Source organism: Stegostoma tigrinum, chromosome 9 (assembly GCF_030684315.1).
Source record: "Stegostoma tigrinum isolate sSteTig4 chromosome 9, sSteTig4.hap1, whole genome shotgun sequence".
In the NCBI taxonomy this organism is placed as follows: Eukaryota; Metazoa; Chordata; class Chondrichthyes; order Orectolobiformes; family Stegostomatidae; genus Stegostoma; species Stegostoma tigrinum.
Window position 1 is genome coordinate 73,300,298 of NC_081362.1, and position 19,968 is coordinate 73,320,265.

The 19,968-nt window shown below is 42.3% G+C and overlaps 2 long non-coding RNA genes across 5 annotated transcripts in view; both read right to left on the reverse strand.

Moving 5' to 3' along the window:
- LOC125455098 (uncharacterized) overlaps positions 1-6,457 on the reverse strand; it is an 80,095-nt gene extending 73,638 nt beyond the window's left edge. For both annotated transcript variants that reach the window (XR_009446201.1, XR_007248138.2), the window contains exons 1-2: positions 6,372-6,457; positions 1,338-1,409 (exon numbers count right to left, since the gene is read on the reverse strand). This is a non-coding gene — a long non-coding RNA (uncharacterized LOC125455098). The remainder of the gene's footprint in view (positions 1-1,337; positions 1,410-6,371) is intronic.
- Positions 6,458-10,814: 4,357 nt separating this feature from the next.
- LOC125455223 (uncharacterized) overlaps positions 10,815-19,968 on the reverse strand; it is a 28,374-nt gene continuing 19,220 nt past the window's right edge. Inside the window, exons 4-5 of one of the 3 annotated variants that reach the window (XR_007248177.1) lie at positions 19,556-19,785; positions 10,815-12,889 (exon numbers count right to left, since the gene is read on the reverse strand). This is a non-coding gene — a long non-coding RNA (uncharacterized LOC125455223). Of the gene's footprint in view, positions 12,890-19,352; positions 19,786-19,968 lie in introns of all 3 variants that reach the window. The other 2 variants (XR_007248176.1, XR_007248178.1) reach the window with 2 other exon arrangements.

The window sequence follows — 19,968 nt, forward strand, 5'->3', positions numbered from 1 at the left end:
TCCTTCTAGAAGCTCAAGGGCAGCAGGCACAAAGGAACACCACCACTTGCAAGTTCCTCTTCAAGCCACTTTTCAGCCTGATTTGGAAACGTAACACTGTTCCTTCTGTGGTAATGTGGCACTGTCCAATGAGACGCCACTAGTAAAAAACATAAAAGGTGGACTGAGATGCTTCACAGGCTGAGATGAACCTTGCTGGAATTCTCATCTAGTTATGCTAAAAATCTCACCAAATGCTGCATCACTTTGACCCCCCCGTAAGATTCTAGCACATAGCCAATGCTGGAGGTTTGAGCATAAAATCTGCAAATCCAAGCAGTGCAGTCTGACATGACCATAACGCTGTTAGTGGAGAGTAGGGAAGTGAATTGATTAATATTTATCCTTTAACAAACAATTCAGAAACAGGTTACTTGGTCATTATCTCATTGCTAGTACAATTCCCTGTATTGCAATACTGACTACATTTTGAAATTACATCAATAATTGCACTTTGGGATATTGCGATGTTCTGAAATGTTCAATGCAATCATGCATGTTCGTTCTTTTCTCCCTTTAAACAGAATATCCAACCTTAAATTATTAATAATGAAAGAAATGCTGTACTAGTTGTTTCCCCATGAGCTCTAGCTATAATAAGCAAGTACAGAACACATATTGTATCCCTGCACTGTGCTGATTACAACATGAGGCAGGGGCTAGACAGCTTTATTGGATAGAACATATTTATTGTCTTTAAACAAAACAGCATTGACTACAAAATAGTCATTTCATGGGTTAAGAGAAAATGAAAGATAAATGGTACAAAACATTTCCTGTTTGTACCAGTGCCTCAAATAGAGTTCTATTTATAGCCTCACAGCCAAAGAATTTTGTAAAACAAAATTTCACTTGCATTTCTTTAATTTCTGTTATTAAATTTTTGGTGCTCTGGTCAGGTCTTATTTGGGCTTGCTTGCAATGAATTAATTTGAAAAATTCCTTCCTACACCTAGAGCACACTAGTAAAATTGCTTTTCTTGCTTTCTGCCAACTAAATATTGCTACTGATAGAACCGTCATGGTTTGCCATTTAATACAATAATCAACTATCTTCTGAACAAAAGGGTGTTTCAAATGAAGTTTTGAGTATTTAATCAAGGGCAAAAGCTTTCAAGGGGTCTTTTCTCTGGAACTTGAGAAGAGAAGCCTTGTTTGCTGTTTACCACTTTAGGCTTGTGAGTACATTGGACAGGCCTTATGGGTCAGAATAAAATTTGTACTTATTAGCATTGCAGAGATTTAAATAGAAACATTCAAAATAACCCCTCCCCCAAACCACATGTCTACACACTTACCCCATGTATTGTCCTCCACAATTTACAAGCATATCTGGGGGATATGTAGATGATACAAACTGCCATAAGAGTCTGGGCAAATAAAGGAAAACATGGATTTAATTGTATAGCACCTTTCACAACCACCAGATGTCCCAAACTGCCTTACAGTCAATGAAGTACTATTGAAAATTAGTCACTGTTGTAACATAGGATACATGGCAGCTAATTTGTACAAGCGAACTCCAAGAAACAGCAACATGGTAATGCCCAATATTCTCTTACATTGACAGAAAGAGAAATATTGGCCTTTCTCCTTTGAAACAGCATCATGGGATCTTTTTATATAACTGTGAAGACAGGCAGTGCCTTGGTTCAACATCTCTTTCAAAATGCAGCACTTCTGATAGTGTAGCCCTCCCTCAGTACTACACTGGAGAATCAGCCCAGATTGTGCTCGTCAACCCACAACATTCTGAATCAGAGGCAGAAAATAACTGATCATCAATCCCATACTGCAAAGCTGCTAACTTCAAATGTTGATTGTCCCCTCCAGCCTCTGCTCATTTTTTGCTAAAGCCATGATCCTCTGGACTCAACTATTCCAATACTTTCTTGGCACTGCTTATTTGCAGCCTTTCTATTGAAGACATCCCTGCTGCCTCTATCCCGACTTACACCAATACCTTTACACACATCATCCTTTATCTTTCTCACCTGCATTGGCTCCTGTTCTGGCAAAGCTTCACTTTCAGTATTCTTGCCTCTGTTTTCTAATTCCTTCTGGATCTCACTCCTCCTTATTCTCTGTACTTCCTCCAGCCCTAAAGTCCCTCTGAGATTTCTGTGCCCTGAAATTCTGGCCTAATGAATATAGCAGATTTACCTTGCTGTAGCAAAATCAGTTGTCATGCCTTCAACTGCTTAACTCTCAAATATCTTTTTCTCTCCCTTTCAAGATTCCGTAAGACCATAAGACATAGGAGTGGAAGTAAGGCCATTTGGCCCATCAAATCCACTCCGCCATTTAAATCATGGCTGATGGATATTTCAACTTCACTTCCTTGCACTGTCCCCTAGCCCTTGATTCCTTCTAATTCACCATTCAATTTTCTTTAACTTAAAATCTTCATGCTCAATAATATCCTCTGTATACATTTTTAAAAATGTTTGCAATTTTAATTCATCTGTGGCCCAGAATGGGGGTAAAATTGTCTTTGTAAGTTTAACAGAATTTCTCGACTTTTGCATCACCGATGCAGTATGTGTAAAGCCCAATGAAAGCTCAGGCTTCAGTATGATACACTTCATTAATCAGACACCCCCCCCCCCCCGCCAACTTTGTCAAACACTTACACAGCCTTGTTGTTCATATCATGTTTTAAACCTGGCTTCATGCATTGTCTGTACAGCAACATCCAAAAGATTTGAACCTCACAACACTAAAAACAACAATCCTATGTACAAATGACAATATCTTGAACTAATGGTGACAAATGCTACTTGGTACCTGAATCCTGGTTTCACTTCCAAGGTTAGACATAGCAAAACTTCGGAGCTTAGACTTGGGCTGCACAGTGACTCAGTGGTTGGATCTGCTGCCTCACCAGGGACCAAGGTTTGATTCCAGCTTTGGGTGACTGTGTAGAGTTTCCACATTCTCCCTGTATCTGCATGTATTTCTTCTGGTTTCCTCCCATAGTCCGAAGTCATGCAGTTTAGGCAGATTGACCATGTTAAACTGCCCCAAAGTGTCCAGGGAGGTGCAGGTTAGTTTCGATTAGCTTTGGTAAATGCGGGGTTAAGGGGTGGGAACTGGGTCAGAGTGGTATGGTCTACGAAGAATTGGTTCAGACTGAATGGCCTCTTCCTGTACTTTAGAGCTTGTATGACTAAAACCTTCCAGTGATTTTGTTACAATCAATTCACCTACAATGACATGCTAGAAAAAAGTTATGTTGCATAATAAAGATTTTTCAATTGAAACTAATACAGCTACACATGCTCAGCATGGAGCACATGATCGGTTAACTAAGTACAGCAAATGCTGGAAATCTGGAAGATGTTGGAAACACACAGCAAGCCAAGCAGTAACTGCTAGGAAAGAAATAGAGACAATGCTTCAGCTCCATGATCTGCACCAGCTCTGATGAAAGGTCATTAACCTATGTTTCTGTCTGCACAGATGGAGACGGACATGCTGAGCATTTCCAACAGATGCAGTTCCTACTGGAGGTAAACCTTTGCAATCCCTCGAAAGTCCATCAAATGTCTTGTGAGATCTCCCTCTCCTTCAGCCAGAAGCTCAAGAGCCGCTGCAACATCTTGTTTGTCACAACATTAAACATAATTTCAAAAAAAAATTAAGGTGGAAAGAAAACATTAATCACCTGCGAAGTGGGAAAAAAAATCAGTGATGAATTGATATTTTAAAGATTAAATGAAATTGTTAAAAAGTATAAAGCAAAAGTACTGACGACTGAAATCTCCCTTTGCCTCTCTGTTAGAGAAGGTCTCGAACGACAGAGAGAGAAAGTGAGAGAGAGAGACAGATGGATGAGGTCGCAAGCTCTGGTCACCAGGGAAGTGGGTGGACCTAAAGCCAAGCAAGGGAGTTAGGTTTCACTAACGCTCGAGGCACATTCTCCAAGCTGGCTTCAACAGAGCTCATACAAAAGCAAGCGTTTGCAAGTGGGTTACCTTTCAGCCTTGGTTTCAGCCTGTACTCCTGGCCTCGTGTGTAGACAGTTTGTTGTCGAGGATGGAGGAAGAAGAGGGGGAGGGTACAACAGCAGGGGTTCAAAAGTAGGAACCTAACATTTTTGTCAAAATTCAGCCCTTTCACTCCTCCAGTAACTCTACCTATTTTTTGCTGAAGGAGTAGCATGCTAATATCACCTATACTTCACAAAGTGCAAGACACCTTCAATGATGACCAACAGATTTCTACTTCCCTCTGACTGCTTCACTTACATTCTTTGATCCACTCCCTTATTCACTTACAATCTTGAATTTGCATGTCAATGCTGTTGCTTACAAAAGTTATTGAGAAAGATAAAGAATGTCTCTGTGAGGTGCTGCCTTATCCTGTCCTATAAGCAGGTTGTGATGAAGGGTCTAGGCCCGAAACGTCAGCTTTTGTGCTCCTGAGATGCTGCTGGGCCTGCTGTGATCATCCAGCCTCAAGTTCCATTATCTACAAGCAGGTTGTGATGTTAGGGTTTTCTTCTACTTGTTGTAAATGAGCATTGCAGCACTGTTCCCTATCCAGATTAACCTAACTCCATTTCGTGTCATTCACATAGTAGAAGCCTGGATCACATGGTAGAAGCCTGGGTCACATGTTGGAGGTTCTGGATCACATGCTGGAGGCCTAGGTCACATTGTGGATGCCTGGATCACATGGCGGAGGCTTAGATCACATGTTAGAGGATTGAGTCACATGGTAGAGGCCTGGATCACATGTAGGCCAGGCAGACATAGAAAAACAGATTAAAATAGATCCTAGTGGATTAGTTTATCCAATGAACTGGCAGTGATTTTGTTGATTAGTCCATTATTAGCCCCACAAATGGCCAATTTCATTGAATCTAATTTCGCAAACTGAATAGATCTATATAGTTATTTCCGGGTTTTCTAGCAATCAAGGCAATGTTGAACCTCTGTGAAAGCAGATTGATTTATAATAGAGTCATAGAATCCCTACAGTGTGGAAACAGGCCATTTGGCCCAACAAGTCCATACTGCCCCTCCGAGGAGCATCCAATCCAGACCTACCCCTCCATCCTTATCCTGTAATCCTGCAATTCCCATGTCTAATCCACCGAATTTACACACCCCTGGACACCATAGGCAATTTAGCATGACCAATTCAACTAACTTGCAATCTTTGGACCAAGTAACTTACAATCTTTGACTGTGGGAGGAAACCCACACAGACACGGGGAGAATGTGAAAACAAGACACAGACATTATGCCCAAGTGTGGAATTGAACCAGGGTCCCTGGTGCTTTGAGGCAGCAGTGCTAACCACTGAGCCACTGTGCCACCCTTATATTAATACATTTAATAGAATAGATTAATATTTCTAAAATACAATAAGTAATACATTTAATTTCTATATTGACCTCAACATCTCTTTGGAGCTAGACCACATAGCCTCAGTGTGTGTTCATGAGTGTGTGCACATATGTGTGTGCGTGTGTGTGTCTATGTAACTCAGACTTAATCTGTTCTGAGATTCAATCTCACACTCGCATAACCTTCCCCAACCCCACCCCCCGCACACACACATACTGTCTCTGCTCCGGAGGTTTGATGTGAAATTTGGGAGCTCCGAATGTGGAGAAACATGCTTCCTCTCACAATTCTCAGAAAGGAGGTCCGGATGTGCCGCACCACTATCGAGGATGGGATTGGCAATGGCCAAATAGGCACAAACTTCAGTGTAATGGCACTAGTCATTGAGCAATCATTACCTGAGAAACCTGTCAGTCAGAATAATGTACATTTGCTGATAGCTGACCATGCTTACTGACAGATAGCTGGCCAATGAAGCCAGAGTCTCTTTAGCATGGGCCCCAATGATTGCTGCCATTTGCAGCTTCTCTCCCTGGCCTTGCTGAAATCTGTCAGGCTCTCATGATGTCTTGCCTCCTTGACCCTGTCCTAATGTCTCTTTATGTAGCGTGGTGTCATATTTTGTTTACTAATTGCTCTAGTGAAAAACGTTTGGATGCTTCACTACGTTAAAAACATTTTCCAGCAAAATGTTGTTTCAGAGGGGACCTGTAGCTGTGATGTAGTCGTAAGACAGAATCAAATCATAGCACAGGGAAGGCACTGAAAAATTAAATCTGCTTTCAGAAGCTGCAACTGAAAACCTGGACAGAAAATTCCACCTCCTCTTGCTCCACTGCAGTGCTTCCAAATCCATTTTCAGAATGTGGCTACAATTCCAATTCAACCCTTTATGACACTGCCACAGTCTAATCACAGTGCTGCCCCCCCCAACCCACTTTTGCTTTACTTCCATCCATACATGCTGGGCCTCACCTGAACATGGTCCACTTCCAGGAATCTGTGCATTGCATCTAGCACCGCAACTGTCATTACTCGAAGATATTTTGCTCAGTATCTCCAGGTCCGAAAGGTTAAAGTTCTGATTAAAATTGAGATAAAACTGGCCGTGGCAGTTAGCCAAAATGTGTCCTTTTATTTCCCAGAATAGCATAAGAATAGGATAATTACCTTTTACCGACAGTCTGAGATCTTTGCCATACATGTCTAAGCCTGCTCATTTGTTTGAATGTTTGAGGTTTGTGCGTTACTAATTTCACCACATTAGTAGAGATATAAGTAATGTTGGTGTGTCAGTTTGAAACCAGCCTTGTGCTTACTAATCGCTGGTAAAATAAGGCATCACATGACAAACTGGTTTAAATTACATTGATTTGATTTCAAAGCAATTGAGAATTAGACATATAACAATTGTATGTTTGTCTGCTAAAAATGAAAAATAGCTCTTGCACAAAAACAAAGCCAGAAGCCTTGCTTTACAGAGACAGAATTTAAAATTGTAGTTGAAAGACTTATGGAAAAAAGCCTGAAATTATTGATTTGCAAAAGTTTTTGCATGCAAAGACGGCTGTGAAATGTCTAAACAATAATGGACCACAAAGCTTTCCAAAAACATATTTCAGTTCCATAAATTTTCTCCCCTTTCCTTAAATTTCTGAATTATTCCACCAACTAGGCACCAGTGTCTTAGTCTGGTGTACAGCAGGGTGAATTATTAGCCAAACTTGCTTTTAGGTTGGGCAATGACCTAATATCCACTTGTAGAACATGAACTACGATGAGTCAGAAAATGTTGGTACCGCAAGTAAAGTTTGTGTTTTGAAGCACAGTTTAAAGACTGTTCAGTGATCTAACAAGCTAAAAATGCGTATCTTGGTATGTAAAAGGTGGTGTTTAGCTCTTACAATGAGTCAGCCAGTTTAGTCTATAAGCAAATGAATATATAAGACTGAAATGGATCAAGCGAGTAAATAAAAAGGGATATAGGATACTTGCCTTTATTAAGCTAGGCAAAGAGTTTAAGAGCAGTAGGGTCATGCTGGAACTGTACAAAAGCATTGATTAGGCCATAGCTAGAGTATTGTGTGCCGTTCTGGAATCCACATTATAGGGATACAATAGCACTGGAGAGGGTGCTGAGGAGATTTAGCAGGATGTTTCCTGGCCTGAAGAGTTTTAGTTATGAAGGGCTATTGGATAGACTGATGCTATTTCCGTTGGGATAGAAGAGACTGATGGGTGACATGATTGAGATATATGAAAATTATTAGCAGTATATTCAGGGAAGACAGGAAGGAATCTTTTCTTTTAGTGAAGGGACCAATGAGCAGGGCAAAGATTGAAAGTAAGGGACAAGAGGTTTAGAGGGATGTGAGGGGATTATTTTTCTCTCACAGAATGTTGGGAATCTCAAACTCACTGCCTGTCAGAGTGGTAGAGGCAGAAACTGAAATAACTCAAAAGAGGCTGATATCTCATCACCAAATCACCCTTTATTTACATGAGGCAAGTCCTTGACACTGATCCAGGCTCATCAGAACCAGCTCTCAGAGTGAATAGAATCTCTAACCCTTCTGCTTATATCCATCAGCCAAGGATCCCAGATTGGACCAGATAAACTGCCCCAATCAGGAAACTCATATTTTGTGAGGTCCACCTGGCTGACCTTGTTACAATCACTATATCCCTCCCGCTGAGCCTGAGCACATGGATGGGTTCTTTTTGTTTGTAGCTCCTCCTGGCACAATTTACACTGGGTCAGGTTCCTCCGATTCTGCCTCTGATACTGGTGGCATGTAATGCCCAATAGATCACCCCTTGCGCTCAGAGCATCTTGGAAGAAATTCATTCTCCTCAGGCTGCAAAAGCATCAAGGCAGCAATATCTGCTAGGTCCATCTCAGATTCAGAGGTATCTTCAACGCTTCATGGAGAGTGAAAACCCAGAGGTTCCAGACCAGTCAGAAAGACGGTCGAGGAGCTGGGTATGTTTTGCTTCCAAACCATTTGTGAGTTTGCAGCTTTCGTATGGTCCATGTGCTTGTTCAGGACTGATGCATATACCCAAACCTCAGACCTCACTGGACCTGACCTTGCGTCGACCATGCCTCTTACCCATGCAGAGCCATTCCTGTGGTTCCTTCACCAAACCTTGTCCCCTGAAGTAAACTATCTGCCTCACTTAGCAGAGTTTTGTGTCCAGCATTGACGTTCCTAATGTTGTTTCATTCACAGTCCAGGAAGATCAGATTTAGTCTGGTACGGAGTCTTCTCCCTGTTAGCAGTTCTGCTGGAGGTATCCCTGTAGTTGCACGAGGGGTGGTCCTATTATCAAATAGGAATCAGGACAGTTTTGTATCTAGTGAAGCTACAGGCTGTTTCTTTAAGCCTGTTTTCAAAGTTTTCAAAGTCCTTTCTGCTGGATCATTAGATAATGGATGACATGCAGCTGTCCTTATATGATGAATACAATTTGACTTTAGGAAATATTCAAATTCCTTGCTAGTAACAGATGGCCCATTACTTGTGACCAACACTTCCAGGAGCCTGTGTACTGCAAAAGATGCACACAGTTTTTCTGTTGTTGTCCCCATACTTGATGAATGAACTCTACGCATGTCCAGCCATTTTGAGTGGGAGTCATAATGATTAATTGTAGGAGTCTTGTGGCAGAAGACTTCTATGACCACTGGGCATCAGGGTAGCCCACAAGCTCACGTCAACCCTATGACAAGTGCTCACCCGAAGTAAAGACCCACTCTCTGCCATGGATAGGACCAATGTCATCTACAAGATCCCCTGCAGAGACTGCAAGAAACACTACATCTCACATGCAGGAAGGAAACTAACAATAAGAGTACATGAACACCAATTGGTTACAAAAAGACACGACCAATACTCACTCATCTCAATCCACATGGACAAGGAGAACCACCACTTCGACTGGGACAGCACCAAGATCCTGGGACAGGCTAGGCAGAGACAAGCACGAGAATTCCTGGAAGCATGGCACTTCACGAAACATGCTATTAATAAACACATTGAATTCGACCCCATATACATTCCACTACGGAGGAAACCCAGAAGTGAGACAATCCATCGCAACGGACCCCAGAGTTTAAAAACCAGGTGGGAAAACACACTGACGCTTCATCAGAGGCTGTAATGAGGATGCTACCAAGCATGGTAATGAAACATCTGTGGAACAACAAACCAGCTCAGCAAGCCAACCAACCTCAACACCCACAACCCGAGCTACAGATCTACTCCAAAACCTTAGCTTCCTCAAAAACATCTGTATATTTAATTAGGGCTTCACTCAGGCAGCCATTTTCTAATTGAAAAATGTTGAGCCAAACTTGGTTAATCTCTCTCAACCTATTTCACCCCATCAAGCTTCGGCCCAAGCCTTTTACCACAATCAGTGGTAAGTGAACCAGTTACTTCCCATAATAGACTGGTACCAAAGTTGTACCTGTAATCTTAAAGGTTCTCCAGTGTAGGTTCTTAGTCTAGCCGCGGTCTTGTGCAAACTTAAGGGTTGGGTTCCAGAGCAAATTTTGTTAAACACTGATTCTGTGATCACTGAAACAGCTGCACCAGTATCAACCTCCTTTCGAACTGGGTGAAGTGCAGTAAATTTCTGCAAAGCAATTTAACTGTTCCGTACCAGGTATTGGTGGACTTTCTAGGATACGCACTCTCCCAAATACCAGCAGATGAGTTATTTTACTCAATTTAGGTCTCGTGGGATCCTTGTCATTTTGGGTTGGCATACCAGCAGCCTCTACAATGGCCTGCCAGCATGAATCCTGTAGAAAATGTTATTCATTTGGCCAAGGCTCAGCTTTAATTTGGGGGTTTGCTGTGGGCTGATCTGGAGGCCCTTTGTTCAGGATATGTCCTGAGTGACGCCATGTAATTGTGTTCTCCAAGCTCAGTCAGAGTGGTGAAGTTGTCCATTTCCGTTGGAATACCCTGCAACTTATATGCACCGCTTGCTGTATTTTCTAATAATAAAGCCAGCTGTCATACCTGTTTGAAGTCCTGCTTTTGCAATGGTTTCATCATTAATCCCACCTGGCAAAAGGTCTCTCAGCATCTCATCAACGGTTAAATCAAAGTTACATGCCTCTGCCAGTCATCATAATCTAGTCAAAAATCCAAATAGAGATTCCCCAGGTTCTCGAATTGTTGAGTAAAACCGATAATGTCTCAGAGTTAAAGGAGGCTTGGGGTCGTAATATTCCTTAACTACATGCTTCAACTCTTGAATAGTTTCAATGTCTCGTCCCTCAGGGAATGTTAGGCATGATGTCAGAAATGTTTACCCCACCTCAAAGATGACTGTTGTGAGTGAATTTCTTCAGAAGGATGCTTTTCTCTCAATACCACTGAAATAACTCCACAGAGGCCAATATCCTGTCACTCAGTCACCATTTATTTAAAGGTAAAGACGTTGATCTTTGACATTGACATTGATCTAGCTTGCTCAGAACCAGCTGCCAGAGACAACAGAACCTCTGGCCTCCTACTTTTATCTATCAAGCAGGGCTTCCTGATAAGACCAGATTAACAACTACAATCAGGGAACTCAGATTGTATGAGGTCCATCTGACTAACCTCCTTACTATCACTATGGAAACCCGCATACATTTAAGAAATATTGAGATGTGCATGTGTGATGTCAAGGGATATAGGCTAAGGGTCAACTGCTGGATCAGAATAGTGAGGTGGTATTCTGTTGACTGGTGCAGACTCATTTGGCTGAAGGGCCTGTCCTGGTGCTGTAGACCTCTAGACACTTTAACTTTGTTCTACATGAATCTATTGTGTCACAAGATATTTTTCCCATTACTCGACACACTAGTTTACATATGCATGAAAGATAACTTCATTCTTAAAATCAACCATTCAGACTAAATGAACAAGACCTAAAGCAGATTAATAAAGAAACTAGAAACAGCCTTTGTGATTCCAGCAGGAGAAACACAGGAAAGACTCATTGGACTGAATACTGGAGTACAGACAAAACATTAAGGGTGAAGGTTACAAAGCAGCAAGTGATGTCAAATATTCTTCTATTATAACCAACACAAGAGAGCGGTCAGAGGTTGGAAAGCCTTTAACATTCCTCTGTTTCTCTCCTCCCAGACATTGCCCAGCCTGATGAGTGTTTCTATAATTTTCTGTTTTTATTTCAGATTTCCAGCCCAACCTTTTTTGATGTCCATAGCAGTCTAACACTGTGTACTTTTCTCATGTGACCTATCTAATCCGAGCTATGTTAGCACTTGTAATGGCTTCTCTTCCTGTTACCTCACTATTACTGCTGTCAATTGCTGAGGACCATCCTTGGTCCCATTCTTTTGCATCTACATATTACCCTTGGTGACATCAACTGAAAGCCTTTGTTTTTCCTTTTAAAATGATGGATCCCAGTTCTATCTCACCACCTTGTCTCCTTCATTGTCACTAGGTTGTTGTTGTGTTCATGAGATAGCTAACATCAGATGAGCAAAATTTCCCCAATTAAGTATTGGAAAGATTAAAGCTATTGCTTTTGGGTCCCACTTCAAATTCTATTCCCTGTCTACTGACTCCAACCGTCTCCCTGGAAACAGACTGAGATTAAGCCAGTTTGTTGGCAAACTTGGTATCATATCTGTTCCCTAGATGAGCTCCCATTGAAACTGATTATTTTCACCTCTGTCTCACCCCATCTGTTGCTGCAACTCTTCTCATGCCTTAGTTACCTTCAGTCGTGAATATGCCAATGGCTCAAATTATGCACTCTGTCAGCTTGAGGTCATCTCCAACTCTGCTGTCTGTGTCTTAACTGCGGCAATCTCAGTTACCTGTCACCCTTGTCCTTTTTGGTCTAAACTGGCTCCTGGACAAGCAACATCTTTTATTTTTAAAATTTGAACCCTTGTTTTCAAACCCCTTACTGGTCTTGCCACCCCCCTATTTGGATACTCTTCTCCCGTAGCACCTCTGAGATGCAGGTGCATCTCCAATCCTGGCTTACACAACTGGTGGCCAGGCCTTCAGTTGTCTAGGCCCTGAGCTCTTATATACCCTCCCTACATTGCTTTACCTCTCTACATCATGTTCATCCTTTGAAACACTCTTAGTGTCATACTTGCATGTCTAATGCTCCTAATAAACTCCTTGGGAAGTTTGATTCTTCTAAAAGGTGTTATATAAGTATAATCTGTGGTTGTTTACTTTGTTAATGTTTTCTTTATTTAATTCAACACTGCTTCCTGTGATACAAAATTCATCTCAATCATTCCACAATTTTGAAAAAATTCACCAATCCTTCTGTTGATCTTCTCTTCCTCTTTCTCTTTGTTCTGTTTCTATTGAAATGCTTGTTCATCACTTCATATTCTGCTGATCTGGTGGAGTGATGAATGCCTGAAGCATTAACTTATTTGTTCTCTCCTCAATGTTGATTGATCTGCTGCATGCTTATCATATCTTCTGGTTCTGTTAAACATAAAAAAAACAGCATTCTCTTTGCTAATTGTTTTCCTGTGAACATTAACTTATTTGCATTTTCAAGCAATGTTGGGTGAGAAGAGGTTTGACCTTTATTGAGATGCCCTCTGTATTTAATTAGCTTGCAAACTCTCATTATCACATTCATGTGAGAGAAATAGCCATTTGCAGATGTCTCCTAGTTCGTGTTAACAGTATCCTGGCAAGAGGGAAACATGAACAATAACTTGAAATTTCAGACTTGGGCAGGGGGGAGTGGAATGGTGGAAATGCAAATGTTTTTGTAAAATATTTGCTTAGGTTTCCAAAAACAGCAATTGGGCAGACTGACAAGTTTGCAACAACTTAAGCAACAGCTTCAACTGTTCTTATTAAAAAATGCCTTTCAGTATTTTAGGGATGGAAATCTCTTCTGTCAAGTATCCTTAGCATGAAATTAATGTCTTTCTATTTTGAGGTCAGCAGACCATAATGAATGGACATTTCAATGTCTAACTTTATAATCAAATCAGAACTTTTTAAACTTCGGAATTGCAATGGAGAAGGAACTCTGTACGTGTTGAAAACAAGCCTCCAAACATCTTACCGAATACTGGGCCAAAGTATATATTTATCAAGTATCCCTGTTTATTACTACTGGCCCCTGGGGCCTTTTGATTGTAAACCTTTTTGGTATAGGCCAATATTTGGGACACCTGCATTGTTTGCTGTGTTACAGCATCATGAGCTTCATTGGTCTGAGGTCAACATCGTCCCCAGGGTGGGAGCACTTTCCAGCAGCTGTAGTGGCATTGGATAGGTGGCATTGAATGTGGATGGCATGGTGGCTCAGTGGTTAGCACTGCTGCCTCACAGTGCCAGGGACCTGGATTTGATTTCAGCCTTGGGTGACTGTCTGTGTGGAGTTTGCACATTCTCCCCATGTCTGTGGGGGTTTCCTCTGGGCATTCCAGTTTCCTCCCACAAAAATGTGCAGGTTGGGTGGGTTGACCATTGTGTCCAAGGATGTGCTGGCTAGTTAGATTAGCCACATGAAATGCAGGGTTCCAAGGATTAGGTGGGTCTGGGAGGCCTGCTCTTTGGAGAGTCAGTGTGGGCTTGATGAGCTAAATGGCCTGCATCCACACTGCAGGGGTTCTATGATTTTGTGGATGTGGCCAGCTTGGTCTTGCATACTGACACCTACGTGAACAGGTGATTGAGGGACTGGCTAGAAAAAAAGCATTTCTAGCATATGCAAGATAAGAAGACAGCGTTATGAGGGTGGATACTTAGAATATAACTTATGGGTGAATGCCCATGGGTCAGCAGAAGGGCAGAGCTAGAGGTATTAGTTGGATCCTGTAGCCTCTGACCCTCAGACCCCACTTTCCATCATTGTCTCCAAAAGGCTCCCTAGTCAGAGGACAGCCATCAAACCTTGAATTTCGGGATGCAACCTTGTGTCTGCCTGTGCAAGAGTTCTCATTCCCCACTTCCCCGAGTACACTGGTGGTGTTACAGCTTTATTTAGGCATTGTAGATATTTTCTGATCAGCCTATTCAAAGATATTTTTTAACACCACTGGAGCAGGTGGGACTTGTGGTGCAAGAGGTGCAGGTTCAAGATCCCTCCAATTCAGCAGCATAGCTATTTTGAAACAGCCTGTTCAGATTTGTTGTGACACACTAGTAGGGTGGTTACCATGAGACCATATCTGCTCCCCCTCCCCCCTCTCAGGCTGCATAGTGATTTTCTAATATTTAGAATGTTAGTACATATCTCTGGGGTAGGTGATACTTGAACCCAGATGTACCCTGGCTCAAAGGTAAGGCAGTACCACTACACCGCAACAGCCCTTTTTGGCTGCATAGTACTGATGTTATCTGTCCCATATCATGACCTTGAACTGTTAATACAAACAGTTGTATTAATTGTTTGATACAACAAATTAATGTTGTAATTTGGGACTCCATGTGTTGTAACCTGTACGATATTGGATGAAAATCTCAGCACTAAATCTCGCTAATCAGTACTTTTCAAATGTAGTCATTCAATCTGATCAAAGCATCAAACGGAGAGAGACAAACAGATTTCATTTTGGAAACCAGTTTGTCCTGCAAACTGGCCTGACACAGTATTGCAAATGTCCGTGTGTCCTTAACTAAATAATTGTCCTTTTTCTGCCACTGATGTAATTTCACTGGTTTCATGTTGCAGATCAATAGCCTAACGTTATTGATACAGCCCCTTTCCTGCAGAAATACACTTTAAAAGGCAATAAAGAAACCACACTTATAAGAATCAACATAACTGTTACAAAAACATCGAAATCGAAGAGACTCATTCAGCAATATGACTGGTGACTGCCCTGCCCAATGTAGACAAATGCTAAAGTCCAAACCAGATGTGAATGCTATACGCACATATTATGTGCTCAAAAGGCAATTATGCAAGGGTTTAAAGTTATCTGTGATAAACAACTGCGTAGGCACTCCTACTATTTTGACTTTGGCCTGCACTTTCAAACATAGCCTTCACAGATTTTCAACATGTATGCAATTCAAATAAAAGTGAAAGCTCAAATTGGCAGCGTATATAAAAACTCTGAAGAAGCTTAACACCATCCAGGACAAAGCAGTCAATTTATTTGGCACCCTTCCAACACCTTCCACACTCACTCCTTCTTCCACCATTGCACAGTTGCAGCTGGAGTGCACCATCTACAAGATGCACTGCGACAACTTGCCAAGACTCTTTTAACAGCACCTTACAAACCTATGACCTCTTCCATTTGAGAATGCCAATACCTGCAAGTTCCCCTCCAAGCTGCACACCAATCTGACATGGAACTAAATCACTGTTCCTTCAGTGTTGCTGGGAGAAAATGTTAGGTTTCAGGGGAGCAGGGCTGTACCAGGCTTCTGGCAATGTCACCATCATTTACGTTCCCATCTGGCACATACTCAGTCAGACAGTGGTTTAATTAACAAGCATGTGCTGTCACCAGAGAAAAAAAAAGTTGCTCCTTTTCTTCAGAGATAATGGGAACTGCAGATGCTGGAGAATCCAAGATAATAAAGTGTGAAGCTGGATGAACACAGCAGGCCAAGCAGCATCTCAGGAGCACAAAAGCTGACGTTTCGGGCCTAGACCCTTCATCAGAGCTGAAGGGTCTAGGCCCGAAACATCAGCTTTTGTGCTCCTGAGATGCTGCTTGGCCTGCTGTGTTCATCCAGCTTCACACTTTATTATGCTCCTTTTCTTTTTTCTGGTGGAGTGACAGCTGCTCCTTCACAACAGCATGGTATGTCCATGGGAACTTCAATGCAAGGTTCTTGGCAAATTCACAGTTTCCTCCTCCAGTTTCCTACATGCATCTTACTAAATTAGCTACCCCTTGCATGTGAAAATAGACAGCAGGTTTTACAATTAAATCAAACCCTATTGTCAACAGCCAAATAAATATTTTGCACAGGATAACTGGATTGCCGACAGCAGTAGAAATCCTGTCAGGTCTGTATTCTCTCTCTTTGATATATGAGAAGACCCAATATTTGTGGAGACAGAGTGGGAATCGGTGTCTGTGGCCAGAAAATGTGGAAATCCTTCAAACTTAACAGCAGGCCCATACCAGAATTTTGTTACTCTGGTTCCTGTTCAGCTGGGATGCAATCTGGACTTTTCCCAGTTTGTACTGCTGAACCATTCATAGAATTAAAGACATAATCACTGACAAATTTAAATCATTTTTCAAGTATAAGTACCCACCCGAGAGACAGCAGTAAATAATAGTTACTTAAACAATAATGCAGCCATGTGTTTGAAGGATAGGGTGTTGGGTATCACAGTAAAAAGCTCATTTGCTGTATTTCCTTGAGAAAGTAAATGTCTAAATTACTTCAATATACAACATTATCACTCCCCTGATCACCCAGTTATGTTATTTGAAAATCATAACAAAAAATGTTCTCCTGAACTATTATTTAAATTTTCATTTGCATTTTAAACTCCAACACTTCAGTGACACATGAAGTGAGAAAATTAGTTACAACTTTTCGACTTTGAAAACAGGCAGCTCAGAAGGGACCTTATAGAAGTCTATATGGATTTAACTGGATGAGGGAATGAAATAACTGCAGAGGCCAGTATCCCAACACCAAGTCACAGGCTCTGACCAGCCAGCTCCAAGCCAGTGCTGAGAATGAGGAGACCTTCTGAGTCTCCTGCTTATATGTCAGCCAGGGCTCCCTGATTGACCCAAATTAACAAATCCAATCAAGGATCTCATAGTCAATGAAATCCACCTGGTCATGGTTCCAGTCACTACTGTTTGGTAGGGGCAACTGGTCCAGGGTCAAGTTATAAAGCAAAAGCAATGGATAATCTCACTAGAGATAACAACTTGTAGAACTGGATGAACACAGCAGGCCAAGCAGCATCAGAGGAGCAAGAAGGCTGACATTTTGGGAAGAAGGGTCCAGGCCCAAAACGCCAGCTTTCCTGCTCCTCTGATACTGCTTGGCCTGCTACGTTTCAAGCAGCTCTACACCTTGTTATCTCAGATTCGCCAGCATCTGCAGCTCTTATTATCTTGGATAATCTCATTAGTCTAGGTAGCATCTGAAAAAAGAGAAACAGGGTTAATGGGCAAAATCTTCACAGGCCCTGGGCAACATGGAGCCTGCCAAGTCAATTGGGAAAACGTGCTGAGTTCCTAAAATTTAAGATTCTAATGTCAAGAAAATAAGTCAGATTCTACAACAAGCTTTTGAGTAGTGAGAGGAGAATTTTGCTAGAGAGTGACTAGAGGCCTGCTTGTATCATTTGTATGTTATTGCTACTTAATCTTGGCCTCATTGAAATGCAGTTCCCTACGGTCCCACACTCCGGAGAGAGTGTGTACAGGCATGATGCCCAAAATGGAAGTCAGAGCTGGCAACTCCAGATGCCACTTGTCCTCCTGGACTGCAGTCCCCAGCATCTCCAGGTAATGCTCCATGAGCAGTGAATGCCTGCGCCTTCAAGTCTTTTAACAATGCAGTTCTCCATTTCAAAGCTGTATTTTGAAGCACTTCAACATGTTCCATTGTAATGCTGCTATCAGGACAGATTGCACACAGGGTCAAGCCCCTACCTCATGGATTGGACCAGGCTACAGCTGAAGGCTACTCATTTGCTTTCTCAACACTCTCACTTTGTAGCCTATTGGTTGCTCGAAACATCTTTGCCTTACCATTTTACGCTTTGCCACTTCATTGAGAATTTGAATTAACAAGACCTTTGTCTTATTTGCTGCTTAGTGCATAAAGCCAGGTAGCTTCTCATGGTTATCAGTAACAATCAGTCAAGGGAGAGGTGGAGTTGGGGTTGGGTGGTTGGATGCATTACTGTATGTGCATGTGCTTACACAGCAAACACAGAGTGTACTTCAACCAAATGGCTATGTCTCCAGGTCTAAGGGGAATAATCGTCGGTTAGGGCAAGGACTGTTGTCAGTCAATGTATCCTACCACAGTCAGTCTAGGGCAGTGTTCGATTGCAGTCCAAGGACTTGGACATGGTCAGTCGCCCCCATGTGGGGCCCTTAAGGTCAGGGAATCTGCAGGTGAACTGCATTCCAGAAAGTGGCCCTGTCAGTCTTGCTTGGTCAGTGCATCCAGTCGTGGGAGTTTCAGGAAGTCAGGCAGGGAGCTGCGGCGGGATCAGTGAGGGGTCTGGTTATGTATCAGTCTGGGATACCCATCCAAGATCAATCAGTAGGGTGGGCCTCAGTTAGTCTGAGGGTCTGCTCAATTAAAATTAATTGAGGGAGGGTCATGATCAGGGGCCAATTCCGTCGTTGAGAAGTTGAGGAAATCCATTCTGTGGACTGGAGGCAGCATGCTGAGGGGCACAGGGGACAATAATTGTGAAGGGAGGAAACTCAACACATAAGGGTTGGAGAAGACAGTGCATTAGAGAACAAGGCTTACTCTGGTGGGGGTGGGGGTGGCCATTGATGGTCAAAACATTGTTGACAGTGAGGCAGAATGGTTGACATAGCTAGAATTGGGCACAGGGGTAATGTTGAGAGATGAAAGTGAGAAATGAAGCTGTTCAGTGGGAACACATGGAAGCCAAAGGTACTGGTAGCTCACCGCCTATTGTCCTCGATACCATTTGCCCCTGATGAACTGGTTGCAGTGTTGCTGTAGACTGGCATGTCTGAGGACACTGTCACAGAACTACACCAGCCACTGGATTGGGACCTGCGACTTGAAGGGGTTGGTGACCATCCTATCCTGGTGGCTGTCAAGGTGACAGCTGGCTGCTTCCAAGGATCCACAGGGAATCTATATGGGATCTTATGACCCTTGACATGCTAGTATATCAAGACTGTTACCAATGCAATGAAATGAGATCAATATTACTTGTCAATATAGCTGTCTTCTCGTGGTGCAGGGTATGATCACCTATACACACGCTCACCTTGCAAGTACCATATGATAACTCAACAGACTTTGTCAACAGAAACAGGTCCCATTCCATCAATGTAAAACGTCATGCCTGATCATTTGTCACATCTTAGAAATCTGTTCTCAGTAAACTGTGAGTTGTCTAATGCCTATGCCTTGAGAACTCTGATGTCCCTGCTTTATTTCGAGGGCTGTATGCTTTATAAAGCTAATTACTGGGGGAAACCTTCTGTGACCATGGCTGAAGATTCAGTTACATGACCCTCTGGCTAAGGCGGAGTGTGAATACAATGTCACCCATTGTTCAACCAGGGCCACGGTGGAGCAGATGGTAGGCCTCCTGAAGGTGAAATTCCAATGTTTCGATCGGTCTGAGGTAGGGATGGGCCTTGCCGTACATTCCAGAAAGTCTGTCTCATAATCCAAGCATGTTCTGCTTTGTACAACTGGAACAGGAAAAAAAGGCATTAGTTTTTGGAGGAGGAAGATGAGGGCATTAAACAGGAGAACATCAACTTCAACATTATACAGAACTACAGTGTCAGGCACACCAAGCCATACTAGCTTAACTGACACCCAGTTCCAATATACATGAGCAGGGTGTAATGATCATTATTGACTCACTCGCT